This window comes from Podarcis raffonei, chromosome 12 (genome assembly GCF_027172205.1).
Source record: "Podarcis raffonei isolate rPodRaf1 chromosome 12, rPodRaf1.pri, whole genome shotgun sequence".
Classification (NCBI taxonomy): domain Eukaryota; kingdom Metazoa; phylum Chordata; class Lepidosauria; order Squamata; family Lacertidae; genus Podarcis; species Podarcis raffonei.
The window spans coordinates 588,475-604,588 of NC_070613.1; the positions used below are offsets into that span (position 1 = coordinate 588,475).

At 58.0% G+C, this 16,114-nt stretch overlaps 1 protein-coding gene across 2 annotated transcripts in view; it reads left to right on the plus strand.

Annotated features, from left to right (window-relative positions):
• Window positions 1-16,114, plus strand: part of SLC4A2 (solute carrier family 4 member 2) — a 58,469-nt gene that overhangs the window by 11,876 nt on the left and 30,479 nt on the right. For both annotated transcript variants that reach the window (XM_053409695.1, XM_053409693.1), the window contains exon 2: window positions 2,920-3,011. The gene's annotated coding sequence lies outside the window, so the exon portion shown is untranslated. The remainder of the gene's footprint in view (window positions 1-2,919; window positions 3,012-16,114) is intronic.

Sequence of the window (16,114 nt, forward strand, 5' to 3'; positions counted from 1 at the left end):
GAAGTGGAACAATGGGGAGAAAGGCACCTCCTGGCTCCTTGAAGGGGGCCCTGGAGACCCCTAGCCAGGGGAAGGGGCTGCCCCTGCAGATGGGGCTCTCTGGGGCCAGGCTGGACCGGGTGCCATCACCTCCTGGGACTGGACTTGTGGGTCTGGGCCCCCTTTCTTTTTTCCCTAGGGCGGGACGTTTTTGGGGTGCAGCACTTTGCTGCGTTTCTGTGTGGCCAGATGTTAGGGGTGTTAGGGGAGGGGCAGCACTGTTGGCTGCAGAGAGCTTGCTGGGGAGACCATGCATAACCAGGAACTCAAAATAACTTTTTAACAAGGTTTTAATAACAAAAAAAAAACTCCTTTTACACTAAAGATGACAACAAACCAGACCCAACCACCAACCCACCCCCCAGGGTGATGGGAGAGGAGCTAGGTGCTGCTCCTTATATACTAGACCCAATTGCTGACACAGCTTGATGAGCACAACTCAGCAGCACCTGCTATGCTTCACAGCTGCAAGACTGGGTCCCGTTATTTGCCCTGGCCCTGAAAGACATACACAACTTGTGAAACAGTAATGAACCTTCACAGCTTACAGTGGCCGTTCAACAAGCACATCTGGTGGGGGCACGTCCTGCTCCTTTGGGGTCGTTCGCCCACCTTGGCTTCCCTGTGCTCAGTTCTTACCTGTGGCTCCTCGAAGCTGCCAGCAGGAGGCGGAGGCCACAATCCCGGGGAGGGGAGCCAAGGGGTATTGAACCCGCAACGAGTGATGTGCGGGGGCTGCACTAGATGACCCTTGGGGTCCCCTCCAACTCTACAATTCTGTGGTTCTGTGACGTTTGGGGAGGGAGTCATAACGATGTACAGTCTGCTCTAGGGGGCTTAATTTGGTCAGAATTGAGTCCACACTTCCAGAGTTAACGCTAAATGCCGTATTTTTCGCTCCATAAGACGCACCTAGTTTTTAGAGGAGGAAAACAAGGAAAAAAATATTCTGAACAAAACAGTGGATATATGATTTTTGTGGTTCATGCTGTGGCCACAGACATGATATGTGATTTGACGGTGAATTTCGGGTGACCCAATGCAAAAATCCTGAGGATCCATGTCCTTTTACCTCCCCCTCCCAGGCAGCCTCCTTTATCTCTAGAGTCCCTTATCTCCCTCCCGATCGCTTGCGATCAGCTGCTCAGCAGCTTTGTTTCAACACCCCCTTCCCTCTTTCAAAAAAAGAGAGCATGATCTGCTTTTTGCCCCTGGGCAATTCAGCTCCAGGGACCACGCATTTGCTCCATAAGACACACAGACATTTCCCCTTACTTTTTAGGAGGAAAAAAAGTGTGTCTTATGGAGTGAAAAATACGGTATGATAGCGGCCACCAGAGCCACTAGAGGGCCATGGAAACTTGTGTCCTGGGCCTTTTAGACTCGTCTCACCATCTACTCTCTGAAAACCAAGGGGCAAATTGGTTGCCAGGTGTGAAGTTTCTCCCAGCCCTCCTACCCCAAGGAACTTCTTTGGAGATCATCCCCCCGATACTCGCTTGCCAGGGAGGACTTAAAATCCTTCCTAAACTCAGACCTGGACGCAGACACCCTTGCCTTTGTCACACCAAGGTTAGACTACCTCTGTGCTCTCTCTGTGGGGCTGCCCTTGGAGACGTCCAGGAGCTCCTGCCAGGCCAGATTGTGGCAGGTGAGGTGCCTGGCCATCTCACCTGAGGCTCCTTGTGGTCCCTCGCTTGTTTACCAGCTCATTTTGGGTGCTGGCATTCTCATTTCCTGCTTGTTCATTTATACGCCGCTTAATGCCTGGATGGCTTCCATTGACCTTTGAGGCCCCCAATGGCCTGGGATTCCTGGCTGGACTTTGGGGTCTCTTCCAGCTCTACAGCCCCATGTTTCTGTGATCTGCCCTACGGACTTGCTCAAGTTTTAAGATCTGCCTCCCATTCATAGAATTGCAGAGTTGGGAGGGAGCCCAGCAGAGGTTTTTAAGCAGAGGCCATCTGTCATGGGTGCTTGAGCTGAGATTCCTGCACTGCGGGGGGTTGGACTAGATGACCCTCAGGGGACCCTTCCATAATTCTATGCAGCCCAACAGAGTTTGTTCCACTGGTCTTTGAGACATAGATTTGAGTTTTCCTGATCAGTCCTCCTGACTTCTGACTGTGGCTTTGTTTTGCTGTTCTGCCTTCTTTGCATAGCTTTGCATGAGTTCAGATTACAAGCAGGAAAAGAGTTGTATGTGCTGGATCAGGCCAGAGGCTCCTCTAGCCCAGCCTCCTGTTCTCACAGCAGTTGCCCAGATGCTGGAGGGGGGACCAGCAAGCGGGACTGGAGCCCCAGAGCCCTCTCCCCTCCTGGGCTTCCAGAAAGGGAGATTCAGAAGCACCGTGGTTTCCAATAGCCCTTTCCTCCTGCACGAAGTCGCCCTGTCCTCTTTGGAAGCTGCCCAAGTTGGTGGCCCTCCCCGCCTCCTGTGGCAGTGAGTTCCATAGGTTAGCTGCACTCTGCGTAAGGAAACTCCACTTGTATATTTCGCAGTTTGCTGCACCGATGCATTGCTTGAGGGGAAGCAGAGAAGAGGAGGCGCTTGTCCTTTGTGCCACAGGCAGCGTTGTGACTCTGTGCGATGCCCCGTGCGCTCTGAGTGCCTGTTTGCGTGCATTCCCCTCTGGAAGCCGCCTGGGCCTGGTTGGGGGGCTCAGTGTGGGGCCAGGCATGCTGGACATTTGGGTAACCAGCCATGGCACTTGGGGGCCGCCTGGCTCTCTCCTTGCTTGGACAGGTTCAGAGGCAGCTCCCACCCCCTCTTGCAACCCGCGTCCCCAGGAGGGGTGTCCCTGGGGGTGAGGTGGATGGGGGGCCAGCAGCACCCACAAAGAGGGGGCTCACCCCCTTCCTGGATGTCTTCTTTTCCAGTATCCTGTTCACTGGCCGAGTTTGGGATGGCAAGGCCTCCTCTTCACTGCCTTTCCTGAGGACTAGAGACCCTGCAGGAATTTGGCGAGGAGGTGAGTGCGCCCCCTGCCCTTGGACATGGGGAGGGTGAGTGGTAGGGTGTTGGGTTTGAGCCTTATACCACCCCTTTCTGCCCCCTGCTAGAGAGGCAGGCCAGGCACACGAAAGCTGCTTCCTTGCGCAGCCTTTGGAACCTCCTGCCACCAGACAGAGTGGCTTCCTCCCCAAATAGGCTTTAGAGAGAGAGGTTTCCAAGGGCCCGGGAGGAGCTGAGTCACTTCTGTGTTTCCCATCAGGGATGAATCAGGGCTTTGGGGAGGGAAGGGGTTTCCTGGCAGAGGACGGGGGGGGGGGAGCAGCCTTCTCTGAGTGTGCTTTGCCCGGCCTCCTCTGCCAGTGGGGCCTTTGCAATAGGCAAATGGGGGATGCCCCACATCTCAGTCGTGGGGCACCTCCCTGGAATGCAGAAGGACTCGAGTTCGAACCCTGACGGCATCTCCTGGTAGACCTAGGAATATCCCCAGAGAGTGACTGCTGCCAGCCAGTGCAGGTATGACTGATCTAGATAGGCCAATGGTCTGACTAAGGCGGCTTCCTTAATGAGGAGGGGAGCTTTGCTGGGGGGTAGAGACAGTCTGGGGAGGGGGCTTGCTGGGTATGAGGGGCAGAATGAGCCCCCTTCTTTTGAAACTCCCTCTTGAAAGTGTGGGGGGGCTTTGTTTCCAGCCTTTGCCCAGATGTGGCTGAACTACAACTCTCAGCAGCCTCTGCACCCTCCAGCTGCAGTCCAGCTGAGTATCTGGAGCGGACATCCTCAACCCCGGCCCTCCAGATGTTTTGGGACTACAGTTCCCATCATCCCTGACCACTTGTCCTGTTAGCTAGGGATGATGGGAGTTGTAGTCCCAAAACAGCTGGAGGGCCGAGTTTGGGGATGCCTGATCTGGAGGGCTTCTGGCTGAGGAGTCATAGAATTATAGCACTGCAGAGTTAGAAGGGACCCTGAGGGTCATCTATCCCAACCCCCACTGTGGGCCTCAAACCTGCGACCCTCAGGCTGAGTTTTGTGCTTTGACAAGTGGCTCCTTCCTCGCTTTCCTGGCTGCGCTGTGTGCGCCTTGTGTTGTGCAAGCGGCTGCGTGCTGACTCGGCCGTCCGCAGTGAAGGTGATTTGGGGGCTGGGCTGGGGGGAGGCAGGAAGTGCGGGGGGCTGCTTGTGGGGCCGGATTTCACCATGGCGGCCCCAGGTTGAGCCGCGGGTCAGGGCTCTGCGCCAGCCCAATTATTCCGCCCTGTCAAGGGGAAGAATGCAGCTTTGCACAGCCCGGTGGGGGTCTGCCGGCCGCCTCTGCAACTGGGGGGGGCGGGGAGAGGGACCCCACCCCAAGAGGCAGGGCATGGGGGGGTGGCACGAGGGTCTGGGGCCAAGTGGGGTCTGGGGGTCTGTCTAGAGCCACCATTCGTACATCAATAGTCCTTCTGCTCAATCCCACAAGGAGCACATTGGACCGTAGTTCCGGAAGGGACCCAAGGGTCATCTAGTCCAACCCGCTGCGTTGCAAGCTGTGACCCCCAAACTAAGCTAAGACCCACTCCTGCTACCCTTGCCCAGAAGAGGGGAGGAGGGGGTTTTTTGGGGGGTTGCAGCTGCAGAAGGAGGTTCTACCTGCTGGTGCCCAGGAGAGTCTGCCAGCTGCAAGGTGGACAAGTGGGCAAGGCGGAAAAGGGGTCAGGCCCAGTGAAGACCACCTGGGGAAAAGGGCTTGCGGAACCCGGGTTCCAAAAACCCAACCTTAATGAAAACCTTGGTGCAGATTGCCTGAGCTGCGATTGTTGCCTTGCCAAGGGGGTGGACTAGATGAGCCCCAGAGTTCCCTTCCAACTCCCTTCCAGTTCCACGATTCTCTGACTGCCTGCCTCTGTGACCCACCGTCCTGTGAGTGACAGGGGGCGCCATCCTTCCCCCAACCTGCTGCCCCCCCCAAGATGCCCAGTGGGGACTTGGGGGGGTGCTGTGTGCCTTTGACTTTGGCCGGATGGGACCCCCACGGCCGGCCAGGACAAAGATGACGCAGCGCTTGCACCGGCTGGCACTGCCCTCCCCGGCCTGCTGCTGGCGCTGCCCCAGAGGTGGCTCCCCACGCCTCATTAGGGCCGCTTAGGGGGCAGTGGGGGGCCTGAGTGGCGGCCAGGAAGGGCAGGCCAGACGCAGGGAAGGGCAGAGTGCTGCCTCTCCTCGCCCGGCCCTCCTCCTCCTCCTCCTGCCGGCTTGGGGGGCCTCTGGCGGCCCATGCCAATTAGCCCAGCGCCTGCCGTGGGGCAGGAGGGCCTTTCAAGTTCTTTGGGGTCACTGGAGGGCTCCGGGCGCCAGCGGGGGGCTCCCGGTGGCCAAAGAGCCTTCGGTCATAGGCTCAGCCCTCCCCTTCTGCCTCCACCGGAGTCAGAGAACCATGCAGTTGCCAAGTTGGAAGGGACCCCCAAAGGCCATCCAGCCCAGCCCCTCCAGGCAGGAGTTGCAGCTGAAGAATCCCTGAGAGGTTGCCTTTATTATTTATGCCTTAGTCCTTACACCTGCCCCCCACCTGCAAGGAAGGGAATCTTGCCTATTTACTGCTTTTGAATTTATATCCTCATTTAGTCCTGCAGGAGAAGAACAACCCTGCAAAGGAGGTCAGGCTGAGAAGCAGGGGCTGGGCCCCCAGGCCTCCCCCAGGGAGCTTCACGACTGAGCAGGGATTCGAACTCTGGCCTCCCGGGTCCCAGTCTGACACTCTGCTAGACCCCTCTCTCTTGGGGGGCATATTTGGGGGGGTTGGGCGCTGGGCGCTGGGCCTCGCCTCTGCTCCCCAGCGATGCCCTCTAGCAACACCCCCCACCCTGAGCCCCACACCCCTCTTTGCAAGGCTGGCTTCCTCTCAAACAGTTCGGGGGGTGGTTGCTTGCGAGGGAAAACGGAGGGGTGTCTTGTGGGGGAGCCTTGAAAGAGGGGGTGCTTGCACTTTCAGGCTTCCAATTTACTGCACCATTTGGCCTCGTCGTGGGGCAGAGGCCTTCTCTGGTTCCCCCTTTGCATTGCGGGGTGGACTGGATGACCCTTGGGGTCTATTCTGTGACGTTTTAACACGCGGAGGAAGAGGAGAAGCTCAACTCGGCTCTCCTTTCTTCGTCCAGGATTCTTGCGCTGCAATTCCTGCAGTTCAGGGGGTCAGACTAGATGGGCCTTGGAGGTCCCTTCCAACTCTGCGCTTCTGTGATTCATGGTGTCCCATTGGCCAGGGAGGCTTCCCCCTGGGGGGTCAAGTGAGCCAGGAGGGCAGAGGAAGGAAACTGCCTTTCTGAGCAACTCTTGACTTCTCTCTCTCTGTCCCGCCCCTCCTGTGTCACTTGGGGGGCGCTGAGCTGCAGGGGAAGAGCCCCACAGAGTCCCTTTGGGGTCACAGATGGAAAATCCCAGCCCATTATGCCAGCTGAATTTTCTTACCAGCCCTCCCCACAGCGGGGTCCTTCCCAGGGCCCCCTGCCCCCCAGCTCAGTCAGCAGAGGTGGAGACTCTTAATCTCAGGGTCTCGGGTTCGAGCCCCAAAAACTTCCTGCATGGCAGGGGGTTGGACTAGATGACCCTCGGGTCCCTTCCAGCACTCTGCTTTGAAGATGGGTGGATGGATCAATATCCCATCTCTTATCCCTAAAGTGGCTCAAAGTGGCGCACATGGTTCTCTCTGGTAATCTCCACAACAACCCTGCCGGGTGGGGATTCGAACCCTGGTCTCTCCCAGGTTAAGTGCCTGCTCAGGCCATGCCTTCGTTGTCTCATAATGCCATTGGGCCTGGCCGCATCCTCAGCTAACTCGGAAGGGGGGAACTGGGACGGGCGGGTGCAAAACAGCGCCCACTTCCTGGGGCGGCTTTCTTTCTCCTGGGGGGTGTCACAGCCAAGAACGCCAATGTCCCCCCCCCAGTGCAGCCATTGGCATCTGCATGGCAGAGGAAGAGGGAGAATCTTCCTCCCTCCCCTGGAAGTGTTGAGATGGAAGGGGCTCCCAAAGGTCATCCAGCCTGACCCCCTTGCCAGACAGGCGTCTCAGTTCAAGAATCCCTGGCAGGTGACCACCTGAGCTTTGCGGAGAAGCCTCCAATGAAGGAGAGCCCTCCTGCCTTCCAAGGCCATTGAATCCTAGAATTGGAAGGGGTCCCCAAAGGTCATCCAGCCTGACCCCCTCAAAAAGAGTTTCTGAGAGAAGGTGCTGAGGTGGGGAAGGTTGCCTGGGGAGTGTGTCATTCATGCCCCCCTCCCCCCGCAACTAGGTCTTACCTGTTTGCTGCTCCTCCAGGCCAGGTGAGCTGTCTTGCCTGAGGGCAGAAGGGGGGCAGGAAATAACCAGCCTGCTTGTGGGGGGGCAGGTAATGACCCCCTATCAGGGCCGTGGGGCCAGAAGAGGGAGAGGCTGTCTGGGTGACGGGGGGGCACCCTGCCACAACCCTGACATTAGCAGCAGGGGTTGGTTTACCACCCAGGCCGGCTGGCCGGCCTGCTGACACAGCACCTCCCCCAGCACCCGCAGGGGGTGGAATTGGCTGGGTGCTGGGGGGGGAGATGGCGGGAGTCTTGCAGGGCCCCCACCCCATGCCCCCCCGGGGGGTGCCTCGCCCAGGGCCCTCCCCTGCCCCCCTGCTCCAGCTGCACAATCCCAGGGGTGTCTCTCCCTTCCCGCCGTAGAAGCATAGAGCCGGAAGGGAACCCAGGGGTCATCTAGTCCAACCCCATGCTGGCCAACAGGCCAGGGAGCCCCCCCACCCAAGATTGGTCCACTTTCAGAGGAGCCCCGTCCTCCCCATAACTCAGTTGGCTGGTCTTTTTCCTCCTCCCCAGCAGGGCTCTCTCCTGCTCCTCCACAGTGCCCCATGGAGCTGTGGAACTCCCTGCCACAGGGGAAAGAGATGGCCAGCGACCTCAATGTGGATCCAAAGTGGATTGGAGAGGAGAGAGGCTCTGCTCTGCCCTCCAATTTCAGAGGCAGCCACTCTGAGCCCGGCTTTGGCTGGGGAGGGCAGGATATAAATAAAATTTTATTATTATTATTAAATGCTTCTGAATCCCAGTGGCTGGAAGCTGCAGGAGGGGAGAGTCATGGCCAGATCCTGCGTTTCCCGAGGGGGGCATCTGGGCTGCCCTATAGATCAGGCTTCCTCCACCTCGGCCCTCCAGATGTTTTGGGACTACAGTTCCCATCATCCCTGACCACTGGTCCTGCTCGCTGGGGATCATGGGAGTTGTAGTCCCAAAACATCTGGAGGGCCAAGGAAGCTTGCCCTAGATGGTCCCCTTTGGCCCCAGAACCCGCAGGGATACGGAGAGAGGGCCTCTGAGCATGCAGAGAGTGCGTTCCACAAGTGGGGGGGAGAAGGGGGGGAGAAGGCAGGGCAGCTGGCGGGCAGGGGAGCAGCTGTGGCCTGCGCTGTGTGTGTGTGTGTGTGTGTGTTTGCAGTGCCCGCTGGAGGAGTGGCCAGCGCTGAAGTGGCACTTATGGGGACCAGCGTCCCTCCCCACACCCTTCCTTGCTGCTGTGGGGACTTTTCCTCCCCCCTCCCTCCCTCTCTCCCTGCCAGGAGGCAGGTATAAAAAACTCTGCAGCCTCCTCCGAGGGCAGTGCCAGGGCAGCCGCTTGGGCAGAGGGTGCCCCCTTCTCCTGCGGCAGCTGCCTGCCTGCCCTCCCTCCCTGCCCAGGGGCTGCCACCCTGGCAGCCAACAGGCGGCCTTTGGCAGGATTTCCTGCTTCCTGAGCAGCTCCCGGGCAGGAAACCCGCCGGGCACCCCACGGAGGAAGCCGCAGCCGCAGGAGCCTATGGGGTGAGTGGAGGGGGCCGGTTCCTGGGTGCCCAGAGGGGAGATTCCTGGCCGTTGGCTTCTGGAGAGAGAAGCTGCTGGTTCCATTCTTCTGTGGCCCGGAGGTGCCCTTCAGGGGGTGGCAATGGCCCCCCAGTCACAGCTGGAAGGGGTCCCAGGGGTCATCTAGTCCAACCCCCTCGTTGTGGTTTGGCTTCCCGCATGCAGAGTGCTTTCGGGTCTTCCTTCCTTGGAGGTTTTTCGGCAGAGGTTGGGTGGCCATCAGTCGTGGATGCTTGAGCTCAGATCCCTGGACTGGATGAGCCTGCGGGGTCCCTTCCAGCTCTGCCGTTCTCTGATTCCCACAACAGCCTTGCCAGGCGGGACATGGAGTTGAGTCTCTTTTTGCCAAGAGAAGTGGAAGAGGCAGCCTTGAAGCCAGAGGGGAGACCCTGCTTGGGTGAGGCCAGATGGGTGGGGAATAATAATAATAATAATAATAATAATAATAATAATAATAATATATATATATATATATATATATATATATATATATATATATATATATATATATATATCCCACCCTCCCCAGCCGAAGCCAGGCTCAGAGTGGCTAACAACAGTAAAAATAACACAGTTGTTGTTGTTGTTGTTGTTGTTGTTGTTGTTGTTGTTGTTGTTGTTGTTATTATTATTATTACACCATGGTTGTTCTCCTGATGGATAAAGGTTGAGGCGGAGGGAATGTTTGCCAGCTCCCGCAGCCTCCAACCTGGTCAGTTCAGTGTTGTGGCCTGTGGGGCTTATTCAGGCCTGATAGAAATGCACTCTGCACATGCCCCGAGGCGCAAGGTTGCTTCACAGTATGACATCCCTCGGCCTTTATATCAGCTTTCAGGGCTGTATCTGGGGGGGGGGGCTGATCTCTTTGGACACTTCATGTATGCCGCCGTTCGTTTGGGTAGCCTCTGAGCCCGCGCAGAGTGCCTTTTGCTCTCCGGGGCAGAGGCAGAGTCTCCTTCCGGCTTCTGCACCCTCCTGGATCTGCAGAGGCCGTGCAGGGCAGGGAAGGAGCAGGAGGAGAGGCTAGAAGAGGAAACCTGCTGCGTCCGCAAGGAGCCTCTGAGCACGTGCTGAAGGGCAGGGGGGGCCACTCTCGTGATTCATCCTCAGGATAGTCTTACTTGCTCTGTGGAGGCGGCTGGTGGCTATTTTTAACTGGGTCTGGGCGGGTGGCAGGCGCCTGGCGCTGGCTCTGCCCGTCCAGGCCTCTCTCTGGGGCTTTGCAGGGGCCCAGCGGGTGCTCTTTTAACGGGGGGGGGGCAGGCTGGCACATGGGGGGAGCGGCAGATGCTGGAGGGCTCCCCCCAGCAGTCAGTCACTTTCGGGGTGGCCTTGTGGGCTGAGCAACAGAGCCGGGCAACTGTGCCACCTTGTGAGCTCAGCTCTGCCCCTGCTCTGCCCATTGCACAGCTGGAGAACTGAGGCCACTGCTGCCAAGCCCATCTTTGTTCTCCAAGGAGCTCAAGGGGGCATGCATGGGTCTTCTCCTCCCCCCCCCCCAGTTTTATCCTCCCAACACCCCTGTGAGGAAGGCTGGGCTGAAAGAGCAGAGACTGCTCCCAGTCCCACCCACTGAGCTTCATGGCCAAGTGAGGATTCGAATCCAGGTCTCTCCCATGTTTTTATTTATACCCTGCCCTCTCCGGCCAGAGCCAGGTTCAGGGCAACTAGCACCAATAAAATTACAATGAAAACATAATAGAAAAAAATAAAACAAAGCAATTTAAAATACAGGTTAATATGCAATTTAAAATGCAGCCTCATTTTAAAATAGCTGATAAATCAAAACCATAAGGGGAGGGAAACATAAGGGTCAGACTGAGTCCAAACCAAAGGCCAGGCGGAACAGCTCTGTCTTGCAGGCCCTGCGGAAAGATGTCAAGTCCTGCGGGGCCCTAGTCTTTTGGGACAGAGCGTTCCACCAAGTCGGGGCCAGTACTGAAAAGGCCCTGGCCCTTTTGAGACCAATCTAACCATCTTGCGACCTGGGACCTCCAAAGTGTTGTCATTTGTGGACCTTAAGGTCCTCCGTGGGGCAGACCAGGAGAGGCGGTCCCATAGGTATGTGGGTCCTAGGCCGCATAGTATAAAACTGGGTCTGGGAATCTGACTTTCACGTTGCTCATGAGAAGCAACTTTCTAGTCCTCATTGGGGTTGCGGCACTTGGCCCGTCCCCTCAGGGGCGGAGCTTTCAGGCCCAGCCTTGTACCAACCACGCCCAGAGGGTAGAGGTGCCCTGCTTTGGTTCAGGGCACCCAGTTGAGAGAGGGTATTTCTGGCCAGCCCTTTTCACACCCCCTCCAGGCAGAGAGGCCAGTGGGGGGACTGGGGGCCAAAGCCGGCTTCTCCGAAAGGACTTCCTTGGAGGTTTTTAAGGCACCTATCATGGAGGCCTTGCCTGTGGGTCCCACATTGCAGGGGGTTGGGCTGGATGACCCTCTGGGGTCCCTACAAACTGTAGGATTCTTTGCTCTCGTGGCCCAGGAGTGAATCAGGCAACTCCATCAAAGCCCAAAGCCTTCTCCATCTCCATCTCCATCTCTCTCTGCTGCAGCCAGACCCCTTCCAAGCCCCCAAGATTCACTGTCCTCCTTCACACCCCCCCAGTTTTAAACCCCCTTTAATGAGCAGCCCCACTTGACCCCTTGCGGTCAAATAAGCAGGGATCCGCTGAGCCTGTTTCAGCGCATGGGGGGGGGCTGAAGCAATTTGGGGAGCAAACGTGAAAGGAATTGCAGGAGGGGAGAGGCAATCCTGTCTGAGAAGAAGTCCCTGCCCCCCCCCCGGGCGGAGGTGCCAATAGAAGGAGCAGGAAGGATGTGGCTGAACGTGATCCCTTCCCAGAGTGACCTTCGTCCTCCTTGGAAGGTTTTGCGCTTTCTCGCAGCGCCTTTGCCTCTCTCCCTCCTGACTGCAGGCTCCCCTGCAAAAGCCATGGAGTGGGAAGGGGTCCCCAAAGGTCCTGTAGTCCAACCCCCTGCTTAGGCCATTGCAGGTGGCCCTCCAACCTCCACCTCCCAGGGAGGCAGCTCCACTGCCCAACGGCTCTTGCCCTCAGAAAGTTCTTCCCACAATTTAGTCAGAATCTCCTTTCTTGCAACTTGAAGCCCTGAGTTCGGATCCTGCCCTCCAGAGCATTCGGTTCTTCCTTGGTCAGACCCAACCTGGGAGTCCTGGGTCCAGTTCTGGGGGCCACATTATAAGAAGGATGCTGACCAGCTGGAAGGGGGCAGAGGAGGGTGACCAAGATGACCAAGGGTCTGGAAACCAAGCCTGATGAGGAACAGTGGAAGGAGCTGGGGATGTTTAGCTTGGAAAAGAGGAGACTGAAAGGAGATATGAGAGCCATCTTCAAATATCTCAAGGGAAGGTGGAGCAAGCTGGTTTTCTGCGGCTCTAGGAAGCAGGACGCAAGCTGCCGGATTGAGATCTGTGAGATGTTGTGTTGGAGGGCATCATATAAATTCAATAAGTAATAACAAATTAAAAGGCAAGAAAGGAGATCCTGACTGCACTACTGATCGGGAAATCCTGCATTTGAGAGAACTAGACACAGGTGGCTAGACGACCATTTCCAAGAACTTCGGAACCAATTTGGGGAATCTCCCCTTGGACCACCCTGAATGACCACAGGGCGCCCATGCTAGCAAGACTGAATGGGACCCCTTTGCCAGTCCTGCAGGGGAGAGTCCAGAAAAGGCCACTCACAGAGTGGACTCGCCTTCCCTGGAGGCTTTTCAGCAGAGGCTGGATGACCATCTCTCAGGGATGCTGGAGCTGAGATTCCTGCATTGGAGGGGGCTGGACTGGATGACCCCTGGGCTCCCTTCCAACCCGACTGCGATTCCATGACACAACTAGACTGGGTCATGCATGTTCTTTTGCACTGTCCCTGGTGTGAGACCATTCGATCGAAGTTGGTTCATCAGTTGGTTGTTAGTGGGGAGCGACATCTGGACAAAGACAAGGTCCCCTTCCTGACCTATAAGATTCAGATGGTGGCCACGTTTCTGCCACACAAAATGAAGTCTATCCTACAACGTTATACATTAACTTAAGCGTGAGATTTAGGTTTTTATTGTGGAAAACCCTACTGCAATCTGGCATGAATGCCAATAAAGGTTCAAGAGTTTGAGATGCCAACTCAGGCTTAGGAAGATCTCTCAAGACAGGGAGACTTTCCTTCCCTGGAGGTTTCCAAGCAGAGGTTGTGCGGATGCTCCAGTTGCGGTTCCTGCATTGCAGCGGGTTGGTCTGGATGACCCTTTGGGGTCCCTTTCAATGCTGCAGTCCTGTAATTCTGCCTGCTGGCTGCAGCCCCCTCTCCCGGGGTCAGGAGACTGGGGCACAGTCTGTCCTCCGGAGAACCAGGGCGAAAGGCTGCCTCTCTGCCGTGACTTTGACAGCCCCCCCTGCCCCCCCCATAATCGCCTTAGTGGGATCAGGCGGGCCAGTTGGGGCTCGCCCCTGGAATGTGACTTCAGGAGGTGCGCCAGTCTGTAATTAAACGCTGAGCGGTGCGGGGGGGGTGTTGGCCGCTGTGGGGTCTTTGGCCCAGCCTGGCCGGGATCTGATCTGCCCGGCGTCTCCCTCTGCCACAAGGGCCTTTTGTCCGCCGCTTAAAGCCCCGTGAAATATTTGGGTGGCGCAGGGGGGAGTGGCTCAGGAGGAGGCGAGCGCCTGGGTGCCAAGGCAGGAGATTGGCAGCGTGGCAGAGAGGAGCCGGGAGAGAGAAGCCTCGCAGGTGCCGCTCAGAGGCCGCTGGCCTCCACCGCCTTGGCACCCCAAGGTAGGCAGGGGGGTAGGTGTTGGGGCCCCTGGGCGGGGGTCCTGGAGGGGGGCAGAGAGGTACCAGTTCCTGGGTGGGGCAGGCCCAATGGGGGGGCTGCAGGAGCAGGACTGGGTTGCAATGGGGGCAGAGCGGTTTGGAGCATGTGCAGAGTGCCCTTCCTCCCCCCCCCCCGCGTGTGCATTAGTGCTTAGATTAAAGGGAGGCAGTGGGGGGTCTGCAACGGCTGCACCCCCTGCATGCTGGGAGATCGACTGTCTGAGGACAGAGCTTTCCCCAGGTGCAGAAACCTAGAACTGTAGACTTGGAAGGGACCCTGAAGGACATCTAGTCCAACCCTCTGGCAGGCGGCCATCTTTGTGGCAATGTTTCCCTGTCCCCCTCCCCACCTCCTGCAAGCAGCACCCTTGGAGTAAACATTCCCTCTCGGGGAGGCAGGTCGGTCCTCTTCCAGCACCCCCAACGCCTGTGGGAAAGGCACTTTGCACGTGCCCAGAGGGACTGCGTTATCCGCTGTGGGGCAACCTCAGCCCTCAAGGGCACGTCCCAGAGGCTTAGCCCTGATGAATGCAGGCAGAGAGCAAGGAAGGAGATTCAGATTCTGCATCAGGACTCCAAAGCAATGGATTCAAGTTGCAAGAAAGGAAATTCCGGCCGGATGTCAGGGAAGAAGAGCTGTTCCGCAGGGGAACCGATTTCCTTGGGAGTCTGTGGAGGTTTTTCAGCAGAGCTTGGCTGGCCTTCTGTCCCGGATGCTTGAGCCGAGATCCCTGCCTTGCAGGGGTGGGCTGGATGACCCTCAGGGGTCCCACTCTGCAATCCCGTGACTCCGATCCTTCCTGCTGGGCTGGGGAAGGAGTGTGCGGCCGCCGGACTCTCCCACCCGTGAGAACCAGTCTGGCCCCCTCTTCTCAGCTCGGCTTTCCCCAGAACAATCTGAAATTTGTTTACCGGCCCTTAATCCTCCCCTCCTGCTACACACATGGGCGGCCGGATTAAGGAAAGGAATCTGCTTATTCAGAGGGGCGGGTGCATGGGCTGGGGGGGGTTATTCTGTGGGGGGCGCACTAGTCTTTTGAGCCCCTGCCCCAGAGATGGGGCAGGCTGACCCTCTTCCGAAGAAAGCCCCCTCTCCATCCGTGGGGTCTCCATGTGGGGCTTTCAGCCTCTGCACTTGACCCGGGGTCAAGGGGTCCCGCCTCTGACCTCTGGCCTGGCCTGGGGGAAGCTTCCTCCCCCCCCCCCTGTGCCTGCCCCACTTCTCCATCCCTAGCAAATGAACACAGATGCAATTTAGGAAAGTGTTTCCCTGCCCTGAAAGATTAAATCTAGATTCTGCTTGTGGTCCTCCAGCTGCCAATCATCATGTCTGGAGGGGCTTCTTCCTTTGGCCCTGGGGGCTGATGGGAGTGGGAGTCCAGCCCTATTCTGGGGGGGGGGCGGTTGCAGGGTCCCCCCTGCCCCCATCAAGAGAAAAAGGGGCTCCTCTGTGCTTGGGTTGGGGCCGGCATTCCTGCGCTCCTCCAGCAGAGGGTGCTGTGGAACCCTCTTCCTCTTCTGCCCCCCAACCTGCCTATCCTGTGCAAGGGAGGTGGGGTTGGGGGCAGGCTGTGAAAGCAGTGGGGGGGAGCGCTTGGGACAGGAGTGACCAGCCCCTCAGGTTGGCAGGATCCAGGCAGAGCCATAGCACCCGAGAGTTGGAAGGAACCCCCAAAGGTCCTCTAGTCCAGCCCACTGCCAAGCAAGGGATGCTGTCTCAGCAAAAAGATGTCGTGGCCGAGAGGGGGGCAGGGGGCTCTTTTTCGCATCTCTCCATTGGGGTGGACTGGGGGGGCTGCTTGTGCTTCCTTAGACTCTGAAAGGGCTCGCTTGCTCAAGTCGCCTGCCACCGCCGCTTGCTCTGCTCTGTTCTCTGAGAAGCCGAGAGGGAGGCCTCGCTATCTGGGGAGGGGGCTGCCTGGGCCTTGAGTGCCAATCCTGCCCCACCAGCCCGGGAGCCTCACAAAGGAGGCAGGCAGAGAAGCCCACAATGCCCTGGGGCCTGCCAGCTGGGAGGTGGGCTCTGGAACCAGGACCATAGCCTTGTAGACTCGGAAGGGACCCCGAGGTCATCCAGCCCAACCCCCGTGAGGCAGGGATCCCAGCAGGGCAGGAATTGCCAGGCCTGGCATGGGGGGCTGGGTGGTTTGTGGGGTGCTGTGAGAACCTGGTGCCCCTGTGGGTCCTGCCTGGAATGTGTGTGTGTCCCCCTCCCTGCAGGGCGAGCCAGAGTTCGGCCCTGTGGGTGACAGCAGGCTGAGTGAGCGTCCCTTGTGAGGGACAGTCACCGCTCAGCTGGCGTCACGAGGCCCAGGGGGAGCCATAAGAGGCGGCCGGGAGCTGCTCCTGTCCCTCACTTGGCAGCTGGGCGCTGGGGGAGCGACGGAGGTGAGCAAAGGGGGGGAGCCCAGCCCCACGATGGTGGGGGGCAAAGGGGGGC